The sequence below is a fragment of the Tupaia chinensis genome, unplaced genomic scaffold, assembly GCF_000334495.1.
Source record: "Tupaia chinensis unplaced genomic scaffold, TupChi_1.0 Scaffold000231_2, whole genome shotgun sequence".
Lineage (NCBI taxonomy): Eukaryota > Metazoa > Chordata > Mammalia > Scandentia > Tupaiidae > Tupaia > Tupaia belangeri.
The window spans coordinates 1,898,173-1,918,678 of NW_006159707.1; the positions used below are offsets into that span (position 1 = coordinate 1,898,173).

The 20,506-nt window shown below is 43.4% G+C and overlaps 1 pseudogene; it reads right to left on the reverse strand.

The window, feature by feature from the left end:
* LOC102468010 (60S ribosomal protein L8 pseudogene) overlaps nt 1-20,016 on the reverse strand; it is a 26,109-nt pseudogene extending 6,093 nt beyond the window's left edge.
* Nucleotides 20,017-20,506: the final 490 nt, after the last annotated feature.

Sequence of the window (20,506 nt, forward strand, 5' to 3'; positions counted from 1 at the left end):
TCCACGCCCCGCCATTATGACTATTATTATTTTTTTTATTTGGAGAAGTTTTTTCTATAGGGTGCCTGCACTTGCCAGAAAGACAGAGAGAGATAGAGAGCAAGAAATCACCCCCCACCATGGGCGATGGCCATTCTGCAATCTTTTCTCCTCCACTCTCATCTTGAGATCTTGGGTGTGCGCACACACACACGCCCAACGTGAGTTTAAGCCACTGGGTCCAGTACTTGAATCACGGTTGACTACATGGGAATCTAGCGACATAGCCATTACACCAACTGCTGGTCCTGCATTAAGATTATTAAACTGTCTTTACTTTTTTTGCTTTGATTCCATTCTCAGCAAACAACCTTCTTTTTCATCTGTTTATTTGTGCAGAGGTTTTAACATATTACTAAGAGAATGAGCTACTAGCTGGCACAAAAAACCGGGTTCTACAGAAATAAATGTGTATTTCTCACTCTAGATTAATACATAACAATTTGGTTTGTAGCTCAGTAGCTGATGATTTAAGTTAGAGTGAATTTACACTCCTGAGCTTCTCAGGGCACCAACACAGTCTGGCCTCCAGGTCTCCAAAGCTGAGAACTGTGTCCTAAGTCCAGCGATTGCACTTGGTGCCAGCAGGTTCAGGGCTCGACAGCTAAGTTGCTTCTATGCATCTCTGCCTTCCTTGAATTTAGCCTTTTTCTGGATTAATAAGGAAGGAAAACAAATTGTCACAGAAACAGAAACCTGGAGGCTTGAAACACATGCCAAGCATGTGTATGTCCAAAATCTCAAGAGGAGAATGGAGGAGGAGGGGTTGTGGCATGGCCATTCCCCTCGGGGATGATTTCTTGCTTTCTGTCTTTCTGGCAAGCACATGTGCTCTATAGCAAAAATCTCTAAAATTAAAAAAAGAGAGAAATATTAATTGATGTTTATTAATATTAATTAATAGTATAGTCATTTTCTTCCTCATCCCAATGGATTATGTTGTATATCTGTTGGGACATAAGAGGAGTCTTATAAAAAGGTGGTTTTTTTGTTTGTTTTTGTTTTTTTTTAAATTTTTGCTCTAGGGTATGTGCACTTGAGAAAGTGAAAAGTCAGCCCCCAGTGGGGATGGCCACAGCAAAGTCCATTCTCCTCCATTTGTCTCTTAGGACTGTGGACACACACACATACACACGCTCTCAGTCCTGGGTCCAGGACTCGAACTATGGGTTTAGCCATGTGGGATCTAGCACCTTAACCTCCATACCACCTGCTGACCCAGGAGTTTTCAAAAAGTTTATGGAAAATGTTTACTATGAAAAAACTATGCATGGATTTCATTTATTTTTTTGGGGGGGGGCAAACTAGATTTACACTTCAATTCCATTTTTCCACAAACATTTTGAAGCCCCTCTCCCCATATCTACCCTACTGTTGTCTATGTAACCCTCACTGGGCAAGTTATTTAATCACTTGGTGCCTCAGTTGCTTCACCAGTAACATGGGAAATCATAATTATACTTACATCCTCAAGTTGTGGGCCTTGGAGTCATTTAACATTTACTCAACACACAGTTATGAAGGGCCTACTAGGAGTAAGGCACTGTTCTAGAAAATAGAATAGACAGCTAGGTAAGATAGCTTAGTGGCTGGCACATCCAGAGTGCTCGTTGCATGTGTTCTGTAATTACCCCTAACCCATGGAAGCTCAATCTGAGTCTTAGAAAAGCATTTTAAAAATTAAATGCCTTCAGCAGATCTCCAGAACTGTCTATAGGATAGGATGTCCTCCTCGTCCTTGGACATGAGTAGTTTCATTTTCTCAGCAGCCATACCTGAAGAAGTGAGGAGAGGCAATGCACCATAGTGAGGAGATTCAGACTCTCAGACCAGACACTCAGTCCAAATCCTGACTCTACCACTTACTCGGCTCTTGACTCTGGGTAAGTTATGCAGTCTCACCATGCCGCAGTACCCTCATCTGTCTGATGGGTATATAGCTGCCTATTATACAGCTGTTACAGGGAGCGCCTACATTTCTAGCTGTAATGTACCTAAGACACAGTAAATGTTGTATATGTCTTTATATAAATAATTCAAATAAAAGATATTTCTTGATCACACAAGCCATTAAAAAAATTTTAGAGAATTATTTAACTTTATATTTTATTTTTTAATTTGACCAGTGAGGGACAGATTGAGAGAAAGTGAGAAAACAAGCTACCAGGTCTGGGACTATAACTGCGGTCAGCCATATGGGAGTCCAGTGCCCTTAACAACCACGCCATCTGCAAGCCCCGCCATTATGACTATTATTATTTTTTTTATTTGGAGAAGTTTTTTCTATAGGGTGCCTGCACTTGCCAGAAAGACAGAGAGAGATAGAGAGCAAGAAATCACCCCCCACCATGGGCGATGGCCATGCTGCAATCTTTTCTCCTCCACTCTCATCTTGAGATCTTGGGTGTGCGCACACACACACGCCCAACGTGAGTTTAAGCCACTGGGTCCAGTACTTGAATCACGGTTGACTACATGGGAATCTAGCGACATAGCCATTACACCAACTGCTGGTCCTGCATTAAGATTATTAAACTGTCTTTACTTTTTTTGCTTTGATTCCATTCTCAGCAAACAACCTTCTTTTTCATCTGTTTATTTGTGCATATGTTTTAACATATTACTAAGAGAATGAGCTACTAGCTGGCACAAAAAACCGGGTTCTACAGAAATAAATGTGTATTTCTCACTCTAGATTAATACATAACAATTTGGTTTGTAGCTCAGTAGCTGATGATTTAAGTTAGAGTGAATTTACACTCCTGAGCTTCTCAGGGCACCAACACAGTCTGGCCTCCAGGTCTCCAAAGCTGAGAACTGTGTCCTAAGTCCAGCGATTGCACTTGGTGCCAGCAGGTTCAGGGCTCGACAGCTAAGTTGCTTCTATGCATCTCTGCCTTCCTTGAATTTAGCCTTTTTCTGGATTAATAAGGAAGGAAAACAAATTGTCACAGAAACAGAAACCTAGCTTTGACTGTTTTCAGTCTTTCACTAGATTACAATAGAGGTTCTTTTTGCCTGTTTGTTTTTTAGTGAGATTTTTACAGAGATGTGTGTGCACTTGCCAGAGAAACAGAGACAGAAAGTGAGAAATCACCCCCCAGGGGAGATGGCCACACTGCAATTTCTTCTCCTCCATTCTCCTCCCGGGATCTTAGACACACATGCACATACACCTGGTGTGAGTTTTAAGCCAGCAGGTCTGGGACTCAAATCGTAGTCAACTATGTGGGAGTCCAGCGACATAACCATTACGCCATCTGCTGGTCCCACAATAGAGGTTTTAAATCAATGTTCCTGGGTATAACTCAGGGGTCCATGAACTTGGATGAGAAAAAAAAAAATTACAGCTTTAATTACATAAAATTGATCATGTCCTTCAATTATGAAAGTAGGCGACAGATCATAGTAGTATCAGAAGTATCTGTGAGTGATGGCCAATAGAAATCATAGATATTTTCATATCACATTCCAGTTGCAGCATTCATACTTAAGCTACTTTAAAGCCACAGGAATGAGAAACTATATATACTATTACATTACTAATTTTTTTCAAACATTTTGATGAATGTATTGCATTGAAGTATATTTCCTTTATAATCCCATGTACTCTTTACATTTATATGCTTTTGTTTGTTTGTTAGCTTGCCATGGGGTGCATGTGCTTGCCAGAAAGAGACAGAGAAAGAGGGAAAGTGAGAAATCACTCCCCAGGGGGTATGGCCACACCACAGTCCCTTCTCCATTCTCCTCTTAGGAGTTTGGGCACACACGCACATGCATCTGGCTTGATTTTCAAGCCACCAGGTCCAGGACTTGAACGGTGGTCGATCATGTGGGAATGCAGTGCCTTAACTGCCATGTCACCTGCTGGCCCCAAATTTTGTTTTCGTTTGCTTGTTTGTTTGTTTATTTTTTGAGACAGATCTTTGTTTTATTGCCAGGCTGGTCTCAAATTTGTGATCTTCCTGCCTAGCCTCCCAAGTACCTGGGATTACAGATGTATGCCACTGTGCCTGGATCTGCACTTAGATGCTTTATGCTAAGGAGGGATACATTGATTGAATGAGCCTACGTAGGGGCTCCACAGAATTAAAAGTTTAAGAATCCCTAAATTAAATTCTCAGAGGGCTAATAAACAAATTTAACAAGTACAGTTAAAGATTTTAGCACATTTCTATTACTGAGAAGATAAACAAACACACAGAAAAGATCAAGAAAGATTTAAAAGACCTGTACAATATGATTAACAAATTTGGCCTAACATATGTAAAACTCTATATCAATGGTTATAGAATATGCAATCTTTTCCAAGCACACATGAAAAATTCGTCCAAACTAACCATATGCTAGTTCAGAAAGAATATCTCAATGAATGTCAAAGAATGAAACTATACGGGGTGTGTTTTCTGACTATAGCCAAATGAAGATAGAGATTAGTAAGAAAAAGAAAACTAGTCTCTCATAATATGTATGAGTTAAGCAATGCATTTTAAATATTTTTTTCTAGTGGAAATTATTTAATGTTGTAAAATGAGTAATACTGAAAATATTACATGTCAAACTATGAGATCCAGCTACAACCATGCTGAGAGAAACGTGTAGCCTTAAGTCCATATATCAGAAAAGAAGAAAGGCCGAAAGAATCAATGACCTAAGTACCCACATCAAGAGGTTTTAAAATAGCATAGCGAATTAAGCTCAAAAGAATTAGAAGGAAAAAATAATAAAGCTAATAAATTAATAAAGTAAAAAGCACATATATAACAAAGAAGATTAACAAAGCTAAGATTTGGTTCTTTGGGAAAAAAATTTTTTTAGAGAGATTTTTGCTATAAGGCATGTGCGCTTGCCAGAGAGACAGAATGTGAGAAATCACCTCTCAGGAGAAATGGCCATGATGCAGTTGCATTCTACTCTCAGGATTTTGGGCATGCATACACACATGCCTGGTGTGAGTTTTAAACCTCTAGGTCCAGGACTTGAGCAGCAGTCTACTATCCATTACACCTTCTGCTGGTCCTGAAAATAATTTTTAAAAACTTGATAAATCTAGGACCAACAGATGGCATTGCAGTTACATCACTGGGCTCCCATATGGCTGACTGCAGCTCGAGTCCCGGACCAGGTAGCTTCAGAATCACAATGGGGACCAGCAGTTGGCATAATAGCTATGTCGCTGGACTCCCATGTAGTCGACAGTGGTTTGAATCCTGAACCCAGTGGCTTAAACTCATGCCAGGTGCGTGTGCATGCATGCCCAAGATCCATAAAGGGGAATGGAAGAGAAGGGATTGTGGTGTGGCCATCCCCCTGGGGGGTGATTTCTCACTTTCTGTCTCTCTGTGTCTCTCTTTCTGGCAAGCACACGTGCCCTATAGCAAAAACCTCTCCAAAAAAAAAAAAAAATCACAATAGGTGTGTGTGTGTGTGGGTGCCCAAGATCCCAGGAGAAAAATGGAGGAGAAGAGATTGTGGCCTGGCCATTCTCCCTGGGGGTGATTTCTCACTTACCTTCTCACTGTCTCTGTCTGTCTCTCTGGCTAGTGCGTACACCTAAACCAAAAAACCTCTAAAAAAGAAAGAAAGAAAGAAAGAAAGAAAGAAAGAAAGAAAGAAAGAAAGAAAGAAAGAAAGAAAGAAAGAAGAAAGAAAGAGAATCTGATAAATCCCTGGTAAAAACTGATCAATAAAAAATTAAGATACCAGCCAGCCCCATGACCTAGTGATTAAGAGAACTGGATCCCACGTGCCCAACTGCATAGTTCGAGTCTGGTTCTGGTGGCTTGAAAAACATGCCAGGCACATGTATGTGTGTATTATCATAATCTCTACAGGATGGAGAAATGGGGGAGAAGGAATTACAGTGTGACCATGCCCCATTGTAGTGGTACTTTCTTTTTTTAAAAAAATTATTTATTTTAATTTTGTTTATTCTTTCATCTATTTTAATTGGACCAGAGAGAGAGAGAGAGAACGTGAGAAAGCAAGCCACCAGGTCTGGGACGCGAGCCACATGGGAGTTGGCCATATGGGAGTGTCCAGCACCTTAACCACCACTTGCTGGCCCCCACGTGGCAGTATTTTCTCACTCTCCCTCTTTTTCTCTCTCACACTGGTGAGAGCATGCATTCTCTGGCAAAGAAGAAAAAGAAAAAAATTAGGATAAAGTGACATCACTATGAGGCCCACATATTGAAAAACTATAAAATACCATGAGTAACTTCATAAAAGTAAATTAGAAGATTTAGATATAATGGGCAAATGGAGGGTTCATTGTCTTCTCACCTTGCCCAGAAATAGCACCACTTTCTCTTTACAAGACTAGGTCAGCGGGAACCAGCAGTTAGCTTAATGGCTATGTTGTTGGACTCCCACGTAGATGACCGCAGTTCACGTCCTGGACCTGATGGCGTAAAACTCACGCCGGACGTGTGTGTGTGCGTGCCCAAGATCCCGAGAGGAGAATGGAGGAGAAGGGATTGCAGCATGGCCATCCCCCCTGGGGGGTGATTTCTTGCTTTCTGTCTTTATGTCTCTGTCTGTCTGTCTGGCGAGCGCACGCACCCTATAGCGAAAACCTCTCCAAAAAAAAAAAAAAAGACTAGGTCAGTACCTCTCAAAAATATTTTTTTTTGAGAGGTTTTTGCTATAGGGCACGTGCGTTCACCAGAAAGGCAGAGGGAGACAGAGAGACAGAAAGCAAGAAATCACCCCCCAGGGGGGATGGCCATGCTGCAATCCCTTCTCCTCCATTCTCCTCTTGGGATCTTGGGCACACACATACACATGCCCGACATGAGTTTAAGCCACCGGGTCCGGGACTCAAATCACAGTCAACTACGTGGGAGTCCAGCGACATAGCCATCATGCCCAAGTACCTCTCAAAATTTAATGTGCATACTAATTACTTGAAGGTCTTGTTAAAATGCAGAGGACCCAGATCTCAGGCGGAGCCTGGTAATCTGCAGCTCTACATCTTCAGGTGATGCTGGTGCAGCTCATGGGCTCAGGCAATGTGAACGCCACATTGCTCCCAAGAATGTAGCTCCTCACCCCATCATAACTTTTTTCCCACTGACCCCGCTTACTCCTCATCACTCTTGCTTTCCTTCCACCCCAATTCTGGTCCAACTTCGACTCCGTGACTCACCTTTATGATCATACCCTTGTAAGCCCCTTCACCTCTTGTCCTTTTCTCTCTGTGGAATTTTCCTAGCTGCACTGCACTGCACCCCACCATCCCCGGTGCTTTCACTCAAGCACTCGAACATACTGGAGAGGGTTGCACAACCTTCCATAAATGCTCCCTGGTATCAGTAAGCTCTCTGCTTTGCCCAGCAGCCCTCTTGCTTATGTTAGCATGCCCATTTCCCCTCTCCCAGATAACTGATTCAACATTGCAGCAACGTGTGCCCTGATCGAGCTCGTGCTCCTTCCTGAAATTTTCTCTGGTCTGCTTCACAAGAGTACATTCTGATTTCCTTACTCCTTTTCCAATACCCTCTTTCATAGGTGCTTCCTTTATCTGATGGCTAAATGGTGGAGCAGCCAGAAGTTTCATGTGGCCCTTCTGTTTCTCTCTTGACACACTCTATGTGACCTCTAGCCTTCAAATTTACCTATCAAGTATTAGCTTCTCTGAGTGTATCCTATTGTCTATTATAGATATTCTTAGTTACCTCACATGGAACTCAAATATAGTGTGTTTAACAGGGAATACTTGATTTCTTCTTGTCCTCCCCACCTGAAATATCATGCTCCTTTCTGAGTCTTTCCACCTTAGCAAACAGCATCACCAACTGAAAAACCTTCTTCAATTTTTCCCTTTCCTCCAACTCCTGTATGTAATCCAACAGCAAGATTTGTTTCCACCTTTTAAACGCTTTTCTAATCTATTCATTCCCTTTCCATTTCCACCGCAATTACATTTGACTAAACTGCTTCCCTTCTAATTTCCAAACAAGCCACATACTTCTTGCCTCAGGGTTTTTATAAAAAAAAATTAATTAAAAGAAATTTTATTGCCAGAGGGTACGTGTGCTTGCCAGAGAGAAAGGAAGGAGGAAAAAGGGAGAGGGAAAAACACCCCCTAGTGGGGCATAATCATGCTGCAATCCTTTGCTCCACTATTCCTTCCTGTCAGGACCCTGGACGCACACGCACACGTGCTAGGCATGTTTCTTAAGCTGTGGTTGACCGTGTGGGCCCCAGCTTCCTGCACACGGTGCTTAACCACTGTGCTGTTGGGCTGGGCCCCTCAGAGTACATGCCATAGCCTTGTCTAGAACACTTAAGCACACTGAGTTCTGTATGGCCCAAATTCTATTACACTTTCAATCTCAAAATTTCCACGAGCTCTGAGTCATTCCCAAATAATCCCATGAGAAGAGGAGACCTTACTACACCACAGCCATTTTATTCTAGACACCCTCCTGATCCACGTCCAAAACAGATGCCCAGACCCCCGCTTATTCTAAGCAGAAAACAGTCTGACATGTGATCAGGTCAAAGGTTATTTCAAACCATTAAACTGGCTTCCAATTTCCTCTTGGTTTTCAGTCCCGCCCCATATTAATGGGAAGCAATATCCATCTTATCTTCTTGAATTCACCTAGTAATCCAGAAGAAGACAGACACAGCATTTTGTAGTTCCGCCCATCAAGGGGTATATTTCTCCACCCCACAAACCTGGGTTTGACTCTCTAACTTGTCTAGGTCAAAAGGGCACTGGAGAACACAATGCTAGCAGGTGCTGGAAAAGCCCACGTGTATTGAGGCTTCCCCTCTCTTGTTGCTTTTGGAACCCAGCTGTCATAGGAAGGAGGCTGCGCTGGCCTGGTGGGTATGGGGAGCCACATGGCCCAGTCCATTTCAACCGCCTCTGCCAATCAGTGGACACCTGCATGAGGCCGTGGAAGAACAACCAACTGCCTTGCCTGCCAAATGACTAGTTCCATGCGCAAACCCAGGCAAAAACAAAAGTACTGCCCAGAGGATCCCAGCTGCAATTGCCAATGTGCAGAATAATAAACTAGAAATGATTGTTGTTTTAAGTTACCATGTTTTGAGGTGGTGGTCATACAACAAAAACTGATACACCTCTTGAGGAAGTTGTTCTCCTATTGCAAATCCAATTCTGTTGACTCCCTACTTAAAATGCTTTAATGGTTGCTCATTGATTACCAGCCCTGTTCCACCTCAGGCCCTTCACACAAGCTATTTCCTCTGTCTGGAATTCTTTGCCTGCTTTGGCTTTTCCTGCTCTCTAAGATCCCACCTTACTTTTCTTTTATTTAAGAGGTTTTTGCAATAGGTCCCATGTGCTCGCCAGAAAGAAACAGAGACAGTGAGAGGGAAAGTGAAAAATCAACCCCCAGGGGGGATGGCCATGCCATAATCCTTTCACCACTCTCCTCCTGGGACCTAGGGCATGCACCCACACGCGTCCCACATATTTTCAAGCCACCGAGTTCAGGACTCTAACCATGGTTGGCCATGTGAGAGTCCAGCGACATAACTGCTATACCATCTGCTGGCCCCCCTCCCAGCTTACTATTACGTCATCAGAGAGGCCTCCCCTGGCCAACTCTCCCCCCACATTTGCCCCCTACTGCCAGCTAAAACCTGACTTTAGTGATACACATATTCATGTAGTATCCTAATTATTTTCCTTTTAAGCAAATATCCCCATTTGAAATAATATATTGTCTCATGATTCAATAGCTGCCTTCGTCACCGAACTGTACACTCCAAGAGAACAGAAAGTCTCTGTTTTGCTCAAAATGTGGTTCTAAAACTTGCTTGGTACCTGTCACGTAGTAACTGTTGGATAGGTGTGTTTTGAGGCAGTTGACCATAATGGTTAACCATCTGGACTCAAATCCTACCTCTATCATTTATGACTTCGGTGACCTTATGCAAGTGACCTAACTTCCCATCTCCATAGCACCCTGTGGCTCAGTTGTTGAGAGGATCGTGCTCTGGCACTGTTACCTGTTTCCTGCGGAACAGTTGTATTAGCACGCCTGGATAACAGTAAGCCAGAAGCTTCCGACACAGCTATGGTGTCCTTCCTCTGTGGCTGCAGACACTGCCATGATTGAATGTACACTCAGCTTCCCCAGGGCTAGTTTCTCAGCCAACACTCAGCCTCATTCTGCAAAGGTGTGGTCTAAAACTCTGACCGAGCTCTATGAGAAGCCTTGGGACTCCTGAGCAAGCCCCTAAACATCCAGAACTGGATTCTGACTCCTGGTTTAAGCCCTGATTTCTCCTCTAGATAGAAAGATTTTGGGGGTCAGGGAGTGTCTGCCATAACTGAACCTCCTGTCATTCGATGACCCCCTGAGCTGGGATCTAGAACCACCAACCATCTCCTCAGAAACAGTTCTGATGTCCCTGAGAACGGTATCCATCTCTCTGAACACATACGCGTTCACACGTACACACAACGGGAGCTGGGCAATCTACACTGAGTGTAAAACAATTTTTGTTTAGAAGGAACAGTTATATTTTCAATCACCAAGTCCTTAGCAGCCGGTCCTTTGAGTGCTGGACAGGAAGAACATACAATCTAGATATCTTTTTAAAAAATCATGAAGCAAGGTGAGAGGGACTCCTTAGAAAAGCGGTGGGAGAGAGAAACAGAAAAGGGGGGCGAACAAAAAGAGAGAACAAGAGGTGTTGAAGAGGGAGAAGGTGAGGGACTGAGGCGAGATTGGGAAAAAGGCAGGTTGAGAAAGAGGAAGGACAGAGAGGGAGAAGCTCCTTCCACCCCAGCAGAACTAGCGCAGACAGCTCCCCAGGAAGGCTGTCTCTGCTTGGCACCCCCACCCAAACACCAGAACTGCAACTCCCCAGAGCCAGCAGGCACTTCCCTTCCAACATGCCCAACCAGGGTGCCCTGTGCTTTCTAATGAGCAGTTGAGGACAGCTTCACCGTTAATTGCTCCAAGAGTTCAGTAACTTACCAGGCTGGAAGTCAGTGGGCTGCAAAGGGATGAGGCACGGCTCCTGGGGCCCCAGCAAAGGGGCCTGGTCTCCAGGTACCCAGCACTCACAGTAAGTGACTGTGAGAGACGAGTTTTCCATTCAGTCGGGCACTAACCCAAAGGTAGGGAGAGCCAGACCAAAAGGCAAAGGAGAGGAGGGGAACCTGCTTGTGTTTTTGTATTTAAATTGTTTTTGAGCCCACGTAGCCCTGGGAGTCACATGCTGCCTCCAACATCACCGGAGCCATCACATGATACAGGTCCCCCATCATGTGATGAGACCAGTCTGCCTAACTTCAGCCCCCCACCCCCACCCCCCAGACTGACAGATAAAGTGCTCCTGGAGAAGCCCCCCCCATCAGTGGCAGAGAGGGGGATGCAGATGGACAGCCCTCAGAGCCCATGCAACGCTAAGATCTTGATGAATAGTTAATACGCCTTTCTCTCGCCTCCTAAGCTACTGCGACTTGGAGCAGTGCCAGCCTCATTTGAATTCCAGCCTTTGTGAATAACTCAAGTGTCGCCACCGTTGCTCCAGCAATTGCAGGGCGTTTGAGCTCACACCATCCTGCCTCGTTCTGGAAAGCCCAGCTCGGCTGTCTCCCCTCCCCACAGCTCCCAAGCTTCCTCCAAGCAGTGGGAGTAGGGGCGGAGGTGGGGAGATTGTGGAGCTGCAGGAGCGAGAAGCCTGCTCCAGCTGAACCTCCGGTCCTCCCTCACCATCCCCCTCAACCAGCTGCAGTAGGAGTCAGGTGGGGCCCCGTCTGGCTCTCCGATTAGGCTGTCTCCTTTTTACTCAGTCAGGGTAGATCTGGATGTGATCTCATACCGCCCCCACCCCGCCCTCTCTCCCCTGTGTGCATTTCGACATTTCTCCTCTTAATTAGTAAATACTTTTGGTTTAAAAATCTGCTGGGCTCGGTTCCTGCCATTGTAGTAGCCTCCGTTGCTCCTGGTTTCATTCACTCCATCTCTTATTAAACAAACATGAGCGCAGAACCTCTATCATGCGGCAGGTCTTTGTGCTGGGCACTGAGAAAGGTGACAAGGAGGACGGGATGTTAATGCAATGCATAATGAGAACCTGTCCTTGAGGTGCATGTCATCTGGTTAGAGGCAACAGAAAGGCAAACAGATGTGGTGGATGCAAATTTCGGAGTCACACGAACTCAGGTGTGCGACCGTGTAAGCCTTCCATTTGTCCACTCCCAGACTTCACTTCGACCTCCTGTCCTCTACCCCCCATCACCATTCTGCCCAATATCGAAAACTTAACCTAGTCACTCACAAATCAATGTAGTTGCCCGGGTGATTTTCTTTCTGTCAGAATTACACTAAGCCAAATTAAGGATTTGTCTCCTGTCATTGTCCTTTCCCCTAGAGCTTCACGCTAGTCTCTGATGCTCACCCGAATAAACAAATAAGTAAGCCGATTTTCTCAGGAAATAGTGTGATTTGCGGTCACTTTGCAATTTGTGGGGGGCCTGTTTGAGCAAAGAAGGATTGCGCTTTAAGACCAGATGGGCAGCTGTGTAAATGCCTCTGCGAGGAAAGAGCCTTTTCCAAACCTAAAGATTTGTTCCATCCCACCCCATTCTGTAAGAACAGAGAAGGAATCTGACACACACAGGAAGTAGGCTGCTTACCCCAGACTGAGTTTAATGTGGGCATGATCCATTAAGTTTCAGGAGACAGAAAGAGTGCTTAAGGTAGAAACCAGGATTGGGTGTGGACAAATAGAAGATTTATATTGGGAAAGTCATGGCACATTTTTGCATAGAAAAATATGTCACGACTTTCCCGACGACCTAGTATTTTTGCACACCTGATCTGTGTGACGAAGACCTTTCATTTGCTATGACTATCTGCATTTCTGTTGTCTTTCCCAGAAAATGTGAATGTGCACCTCAAGGGCAAGGACCTTATGCCTTTCCACAACTCATACTCCTTGTCAACAGAGCCCCACTATTGTTCCAACAGCCCCTAGAGATGACTTCATTTATTCTCCCTTTGCCCAGTATTGCTCCAGAATTAGGCGTCTGACAGGTTCTTGCTAACGGGGCGGAAGGGCATCTGTATGGAGCATCTGGAGAGGTTTCTTACTTGATGAGCAACATACCTATGAGGGAAATTTTTTTTCTCTTTTTTAAAAAGTATTTATCTATTTTTTAAAAAGAATTGTCTATTCAACTTTATTTATTACTCCTATTATTAATTGTACCAGAGAAAGAGAGAGTGAGAGAGGAGAAGTGAGAAAGCAAGCCTCCATATCCAGGACTTGAATCATGGTCGGCTATGTTCGAGTCCAGGACCGTAACCACCACCACAACTGCCAACCCCAGTATTTATTTTATTCTAATTTTATTATTTTATTTTTCTTTTAATTTGGCCAGAGAAAAAGAGAAAGGGAAAGTGAGAAAGCAAGATGCCAGGTCCGGGACTCAATCTACAGTTGGCCATGTGGGAGTCTAGTGCCTCAACCACCATGCCACCTGCTGGCCTCAAAAGTTCTTTTCTTACTTGTTAGTTTTTGCCACTTTGATGTAGTCATGAAAAGTAGCCATTATGTGACAATGAGCTGAAAACCATCGTTGATAGACTGGGAAGAGCAGAGAGGGAAGGACAAAAATAATAATAATAATAATAACGTCCTTGGGAGCCAGGCAGTGGCACAGTGGTAATACAACATTCTGTAGGACTGGCTTATATGGGAAGATTCTGGATTCATGTCCAGAGATCCCTGTGAACATGCTGGGTATGCACAGGCCCACAACCTGCAGCTGGCTGAAGCTGGGAATGGACTGTGGCATGAGAGCCCTGTTGAGGATGCTATCACTCTGTCTGTCTCTCCCCTTTTCTCTTGCTCATGGAAGAAATAAGACTTTTTAAAAAAAAGAGTCTCTGATGGATTTGAGTTGCAAAACTGATCCTGCGACCACCTCTTTTAGAAAAATCAAGCATCTTTAGGATTTAAGGCTCCTTCAGTCAGGTGTTTAATCACGTGTGGCTGGAATACATTCTAACTCCAGCACCCATGGAATTTAGCAGTTGCCACCTGGTCATTAGTGGCTCTAGAAGGCTAGCATCAGTCAAGTTGTGGAGATGAAAGTCTGATGACAGTAAATTAAGAAATAAATAGGAAAATTCTGTTTCTGACAATACAGAGAACCAAGTAATCATAGAGATGTTCTGGATAAAATAAAACAGACTTTCGGGAACCAGCAGATGGCATAATAGTTATGTTCCTGGACTCCCACATGGCTGTCAGTGGTTCGAGTCCTGGACCCAGATGCTTGAAACTCACGCCAGGTGCATGTGCAAATATGCATGCCCAAGATCTTGAGAGAACAGAGGAGAAAGGATTGTGGTGTGGCCATCCTTCCAGGGAGTAATTTCTCACTTTCTGTCTGTCCCCTGCAAGCACATGCACCCTATAGCAAAAAACAAAACAAACAAACAAAAAAACTCTCTTAAAAATAAATAAATGGGGACCAACAGATGGTGTAATGGCTACGCCACTGGACTCCCATGTAGTCGACCATGGTTCCAGTCCCAGACCTGGTGGCTTAAACTCATGCCAGGCTCGTGTGCATGTGTCCCCAAGATCCCGAGAGATGAATGAAAGAGAAGGTACTGTGGTGTATCCATCCCCTGGGGAGTGATTTCTTGCTTTCTGTCTGTTTTTCTCAGTCTTTCTGGTGAGCACACGTGCCCTATAGCAAAAACTTCTCCAAAAAATAAATATAAATAAATAAAACAGACATTTAGAAAAACTACATAGCTAAGTTCTAAAAAGAAGAAGAAGAAGAAGAAGAAGAAGAAGAAGAAGAAGAAGAAGAAGAAGAAGAATGAAAATCCAGAAAACCAGAGACTAAGCACATGTGTCCACCTTAGGGATTTAGAGCTCAGTGGAAATATGGCAGCCTTGAAGGGCTAGGATGTGACTCCCAGCAAGTAGAGAGTGTTGTGTTTGGGGCTAAAACTTCCACATTAATGTAGCACCTTTAAAGTTCTGTATCCTCAGGGAATGGTATGTGATAGCTAATTTTAGGTATCAGTTAGATTAGCCATGAGGTGCTGGGGTTAAATATTTCTAGGTCTGTCTGCGAGGGTCTTTCCAGGTAAGATGAACATTTTGGTTGGCAAACCTAGAAAAGTACATTGCCTTCTCTAATGTTGGTGAGCAACATCTAATCTGCTCAGGGCCTCCACAGAACAAAGGCTGAAGGAAGCAGGAATTCCTCCCTTTTCCTTCCTGCCTGCTTGAGCTGAGATTTTCATCTCATTTTCTCCAACCCTTGGCTCCCCTGGCCCTCACACCTTCAACCTCAGATCAAATTTTACCAGTTTACCTGAGTCTCCAGTTTGCCGACGGCAGATCATGGGATTCTCAGCCTCCATAATTTCATGAGCCAATTTTTCTGTATCTATCTATCATCTATCTATCATCTATCTATCTATCTATCTATCTATCTATCTATCTATCTATCTATCTATCTATCTCTGTATCTTACTGATTCTAGGGACCAGCAGATGGTATAATGGTTGCATTGCTGGATTCCTACATAATCAACCTCAGAATAAGTCCCAGACCTAGCGACTTAACACTCATGGCAGGCACATGTACGCACATGCCCAAAATCCCAAGAAGAGAATGCAGGAGAAGGGATTGTGGTGTGACCAGCCTTTCGAGGGGTTGGTTTCTTGCTTTCTGTCTCTCTGTCTCTGCCTCTCCAGTGAGCACACACACCCTATGGAAAAATCTCTCTTAAAAAAAAATCTTAAAGATTCTGTTTCTCTTGAGAACCTCAATTAATACATGGTGAAGGGTCAGCAAGTGGCATGCATGGAGGTTAAAGGCACTGGATTCTCACATGGTCAATTGTGGTTCGAGTTCCAGACCTGGTGACTTGCTTTCTCTTTCTCTCTGTCTCTGTCTCTCTCTGGTCAAATTAAAAAATAATAACAAGTGGAATTAAATAAATAAAATTTAAAAAATACATGGTGGGATCTTTAAGCGCTGAGAAAAATGGAAGCTTGTGTGTCTTGACCCGAATTATAGATCAAGAAAAAAAAGACGCCCGTGAGAATCAATAATAAGGTCTTTTCTCAAGTAGCTTTGGTGTTTCAATACACTCTACTTTTATGACCTAAGAATACCAAAAAATAAGAAATAACACAGAGAGGGGCCTCAGAGAAGCAAACATAAAACCGATCTAGAAGTAAAGTCACCAAATCTCACCCTCTCAGAATTACTACAGGTTAGGCTCCCATTGCAGATGAGTTTATAATCCAAAATTATAAAACATGTTATAAATTAAAAAGCACTAGTAGACAGAAGAAAGAACAGAATTAGACCTCTGTAAAATTCATATAATAAAACAATTGGATGGAAACTATTTTTGAAAAGTTACATGGGGAACCAGCAGTTAGAGTAATGGCTATGTCGCTGGACTCCCACATAGTCGACCGCGGTTCGCGTCCTGGACCCGGTGGCTTAAAACTCATGCGGGACGCGTGTGTGTGCGTGCCCAAGATCCCAAGAGGAGAATGAAGGATAAGGGATTGCTGCATGGCCATCCCCCCTGGGGGTTGATTTCTGCTTTCTGTCTCTATGTCTCTCTCTGTCTGGTGAGCGCACGCGCCCTATAGCAAAAACCTCTCCAAAAAAAAAAAAAGTTACATGTAACATTTAATTTAATTTTTTGGCATAAGTACAACTTTTTATTGTATTCAAGGAACGTGTTCCATTTATTTTATTTTATTTTTAAACATAAGAATCAACAGTAATAATTATTTATTTTATTTATTTTAATTAAAGAATTTAAATATATTTTATTTTATTTTAATTTCTTTTATACATTCAATCACTATATACATCACTTATCTTGAGTTTAAGTCACCAGATCTGGGACTTAAACCATCTTCGGCTACATGGGAGTTCAACGACATAGCCATTACGCTAACTGCTGGTCCCAGGCAACAGTTTTTAAGACATTGGGAATCAGATAACAAAGGTCAATGTCTGTAAGAGAAGGGAAACAAATGAGGTAAGTCTAAGGTTTCCCCACATTATGTTCTGGAGAAAGTTTCTAAGCTGCCTTGTAGAGAGGTGAAACTCAGACCAAAGCTGACAGTTGCTCTGGGCTGAAGAGACAAAGCTGGGAGTTTAGGGAGGTCCAGCCAGGAAGCTAGAGTTTGCAGGGAAGGGTACAGAGAGTGAACTCCAGAGAGAACTCTGGGACAACTTTCAAGTGGACTAATATATGCGTAAAGGCACTGAAAGAAGAAGGATGGAGAATTTTGCTTTATCTTGGTTTTAGATTTTTGCCATAAGGCTCATGCACTTGCTGGAGAGAGACAGAAAGAGAGGGAAAGTGAGAAATCATCCCCTAGGGGAATGGCCATGCTGTAATCCATTCTTCTCTAGGGATTCTGGGCATACACACACTTACACCAGGCATGTTTTTCAAGTCACTGGGTCTGGGACTCAAACTGCAGTCAGCCATGTGGGATCCAGCCCCTTAACCACCATGCCATGGAGAAAATAGATTTTTTTAAAAAGTGTATTTATTTAATTCCATTTGTTATTATCATTTTTTAAAATTTGGCCAGAGAGAGACAGAAAGGGAAAATGAGAAAGCAAGCTGCCAGGTCCAGACTTGAACCGCTGTAGGTCATGTGGGAATCCAGGGCCTTTAGCCACTATGTCACCTGCCAGCCCCCTGGAAAAAATATTTCAATCAATTATAGCTGAAATGTCTCCAAACAGATGGAAACTAGACATAAAAGATTCAAAAAGCTAAACAAATACCAAGCACAAGAAATAAGCAAGTACATCAAAGAATACTACAACCAAATTGTTTAAATCTAATGACAAAAAGAAAATGTTAAAAGGGTCACTTCACACCCACTAGGATGGTCATAATAAAATCATGAAGGACCAGCAGATATGTAATGATTACGTTGTTGGACTCCCACATAGTTGACCACAGTTTGAGTCTCAGAGCTGGCAGTTTAAAACTCATGCCTGGTGCATGTGTGTTCATGCCCCAAATCCCAAGAGGCAAAAGGAGAAGAAGAGATTGCAGTGTGGCCATAACCCCTGGGGGGGGGGTGATTTCTTGTTTTCTGTCTCTCTGTCTCTCTGGTGACCACATGCACCCTGTAACAAACAGAATCAATCAATAAGGACAGATAATACTAAGCACTGGCAAGGTGGTAAAGAAATTGGAACCCTCATACACTTCTAGTGAGAATGCAATATTACTTTGAAAAATAGCCTGGCAGTTTCTTAAAGTTAAACATATAATTACCATTTGGCCCAGTCATTCTAATTTTACGTATTTACTAAGGGGAAGAGTACATAATGTACACAAAAACTTATACATGGGTATTCATGGCAGCATTATTCTCAATAGCCAAAAGGTATAGGGGCCCTGTTGCAGGTGTCTGTCTGTCTGTTCTCTCACTCACGGAAGAAATAAATGGACAAACTTTTTCGTTGTTGTTTCTAGGTTTTTGCTATAGGGTGCGTTTACTTGCTGGAGAGAGACAACTATAGACAGAAAGTGAGAAATCACCCTCCCCCATGGGGGATGGCCATGCTGCAATCACTTCTCTTCCATTCTCCTCTCAGGATTTTGGGCATGCACGCACACACCTGGTGTGATTTTCAAGCCGTCAAGTCCGGTACTTGAACCTCAGTTTGCTAGGTGGGAATCCAGTGCTTTAATAACCATGTCACCTGTTGGCCCCAGGATAAACTTTTGAAAAATCTTAAAATCATGTTTAGAGGTTAGCAGAGTGTGTAACGGTTAGGTTGCTAGGCTCCTACATGGCCAACTGTGGTTTGAGTCCTGGCCCCAGTGGCTTGAAATTCACACCAGGTGTGCATGTGTGTGACCCCAAGATCCCAGGAGGAGAATAAAGGAGAAAGGATTTTGGCATGACCATTCCCTTGGGGAGGGGTTGTACGTGATTTTTTTCACTTTTTCTCTCTCTCTCTCACTGGCAAGTACATGTACCCTAAGGCAAAAACCTCTGAAAAGTTAAAGAAATCATGTTTAAAGCAAAAATAATAATTGTTGTGAAGTTTATAATACAAAGTGAAAGGTATGACAAAAATAACATAAAGACTAAGACCAAAGGGGATAATTGGAAATAGGCTCTTAGATTGTTTTTTGTTTTGTTTTCCTTCTTTTTTTAGTGACAAAAGGACAAACTTTACTGAGCTCCCAGCCTAGTTTTCTTTCTTCTGAATGGTCTTGGCTCCCCAGAGACTCCTGGTCTGGCAGGTAGTGATGAAACCCACTTGGCAGCCAGGAGATGGGAGAGGCAAGTTTGCGGATGTAATGATGGTCGCCACCTCCAAAGGGAGTCCCACTGACTCATAGCCACAGCCCGCACACGTGGCCAACAGTTCCTCTGTCTTATTTTAGATAGGCACCGCCAACCTTCGGGATAGGTTTGTCAATCCCCCCACCTCCAGCCTGCACACCGACCACAGCTCTGTTGGCGGAGGAGATGACCTTCGTGGAGCCCGAGGGCAGCTTCACTTGGGTCTTGGTCTCCGGGTTGTGGGAGATGACGGTAACATAGTTTCCGGAGGCCTGGGCTGGCTTGCGCGGTCCCCAGGCTTCTCTTCCAAGCAGCAATCGTACCTCCAGGATGGTGCCCACGGGTAGGACACTGCCCCTGTTGAGCTGCGCCTTCTTGCCGCAGTACACGAACTGGTCCGTCCTTGTGGATGCCCTCGGTGGCGATGAACAGCTCGGTCCACTTCTGAAACCTGTACGGGTCCCGGAAGGCCATTTGGTGAGGGACGAGCTGTTGCTCGGGTCATTGATGATGTCCTTTACGATGCCCTTGATGTAGCCGTGCTGCTCAGCGAAGTCCACCACGCGGAGCCCTTGCAGGGCTTCATGTGCGCGCGGAACATGGAGCCAACACCTTTCCTCTGCGCATGGGTCACGCAGCCCATGGCAGTGGGTCTGCTCGCGAGGTGGCCGAGAGAGGAAACTACAATTATTACACTAACTACACGTGTAGTGGAATAATATTACTTGAAACTGGACTGTCATCAGTAAAAATGTATACTGTAAGCCCTAAAGCAACTAGTAAACTAACATAATCAGGAGTCATAGCTATAAACCAATAAAGTAGAGGAAATGGAACAATAAAAATATTCCAAAGAAAGCAGGACTATCCGTATCAATAATCACATTAAATGTAAATGGTCTAAACATTTCATTCAAACACTGAGCTTGTTTTTGTTTCTGGTGAGCACTTGTACTTTCTAGCAACTAAAAAATAAATAAATAAAAAGGAGAAAAAGATCTTAACTCGATAACTACACTTACTATCTTACGAAACAAGAGAAAGAAAAGAGGAAAAATATACAAAGAAGAAAAAGAAACCAACTTAAAAAATAAGAACAAAAATCAATTAAAAAGAAAATTGAAAAATACATA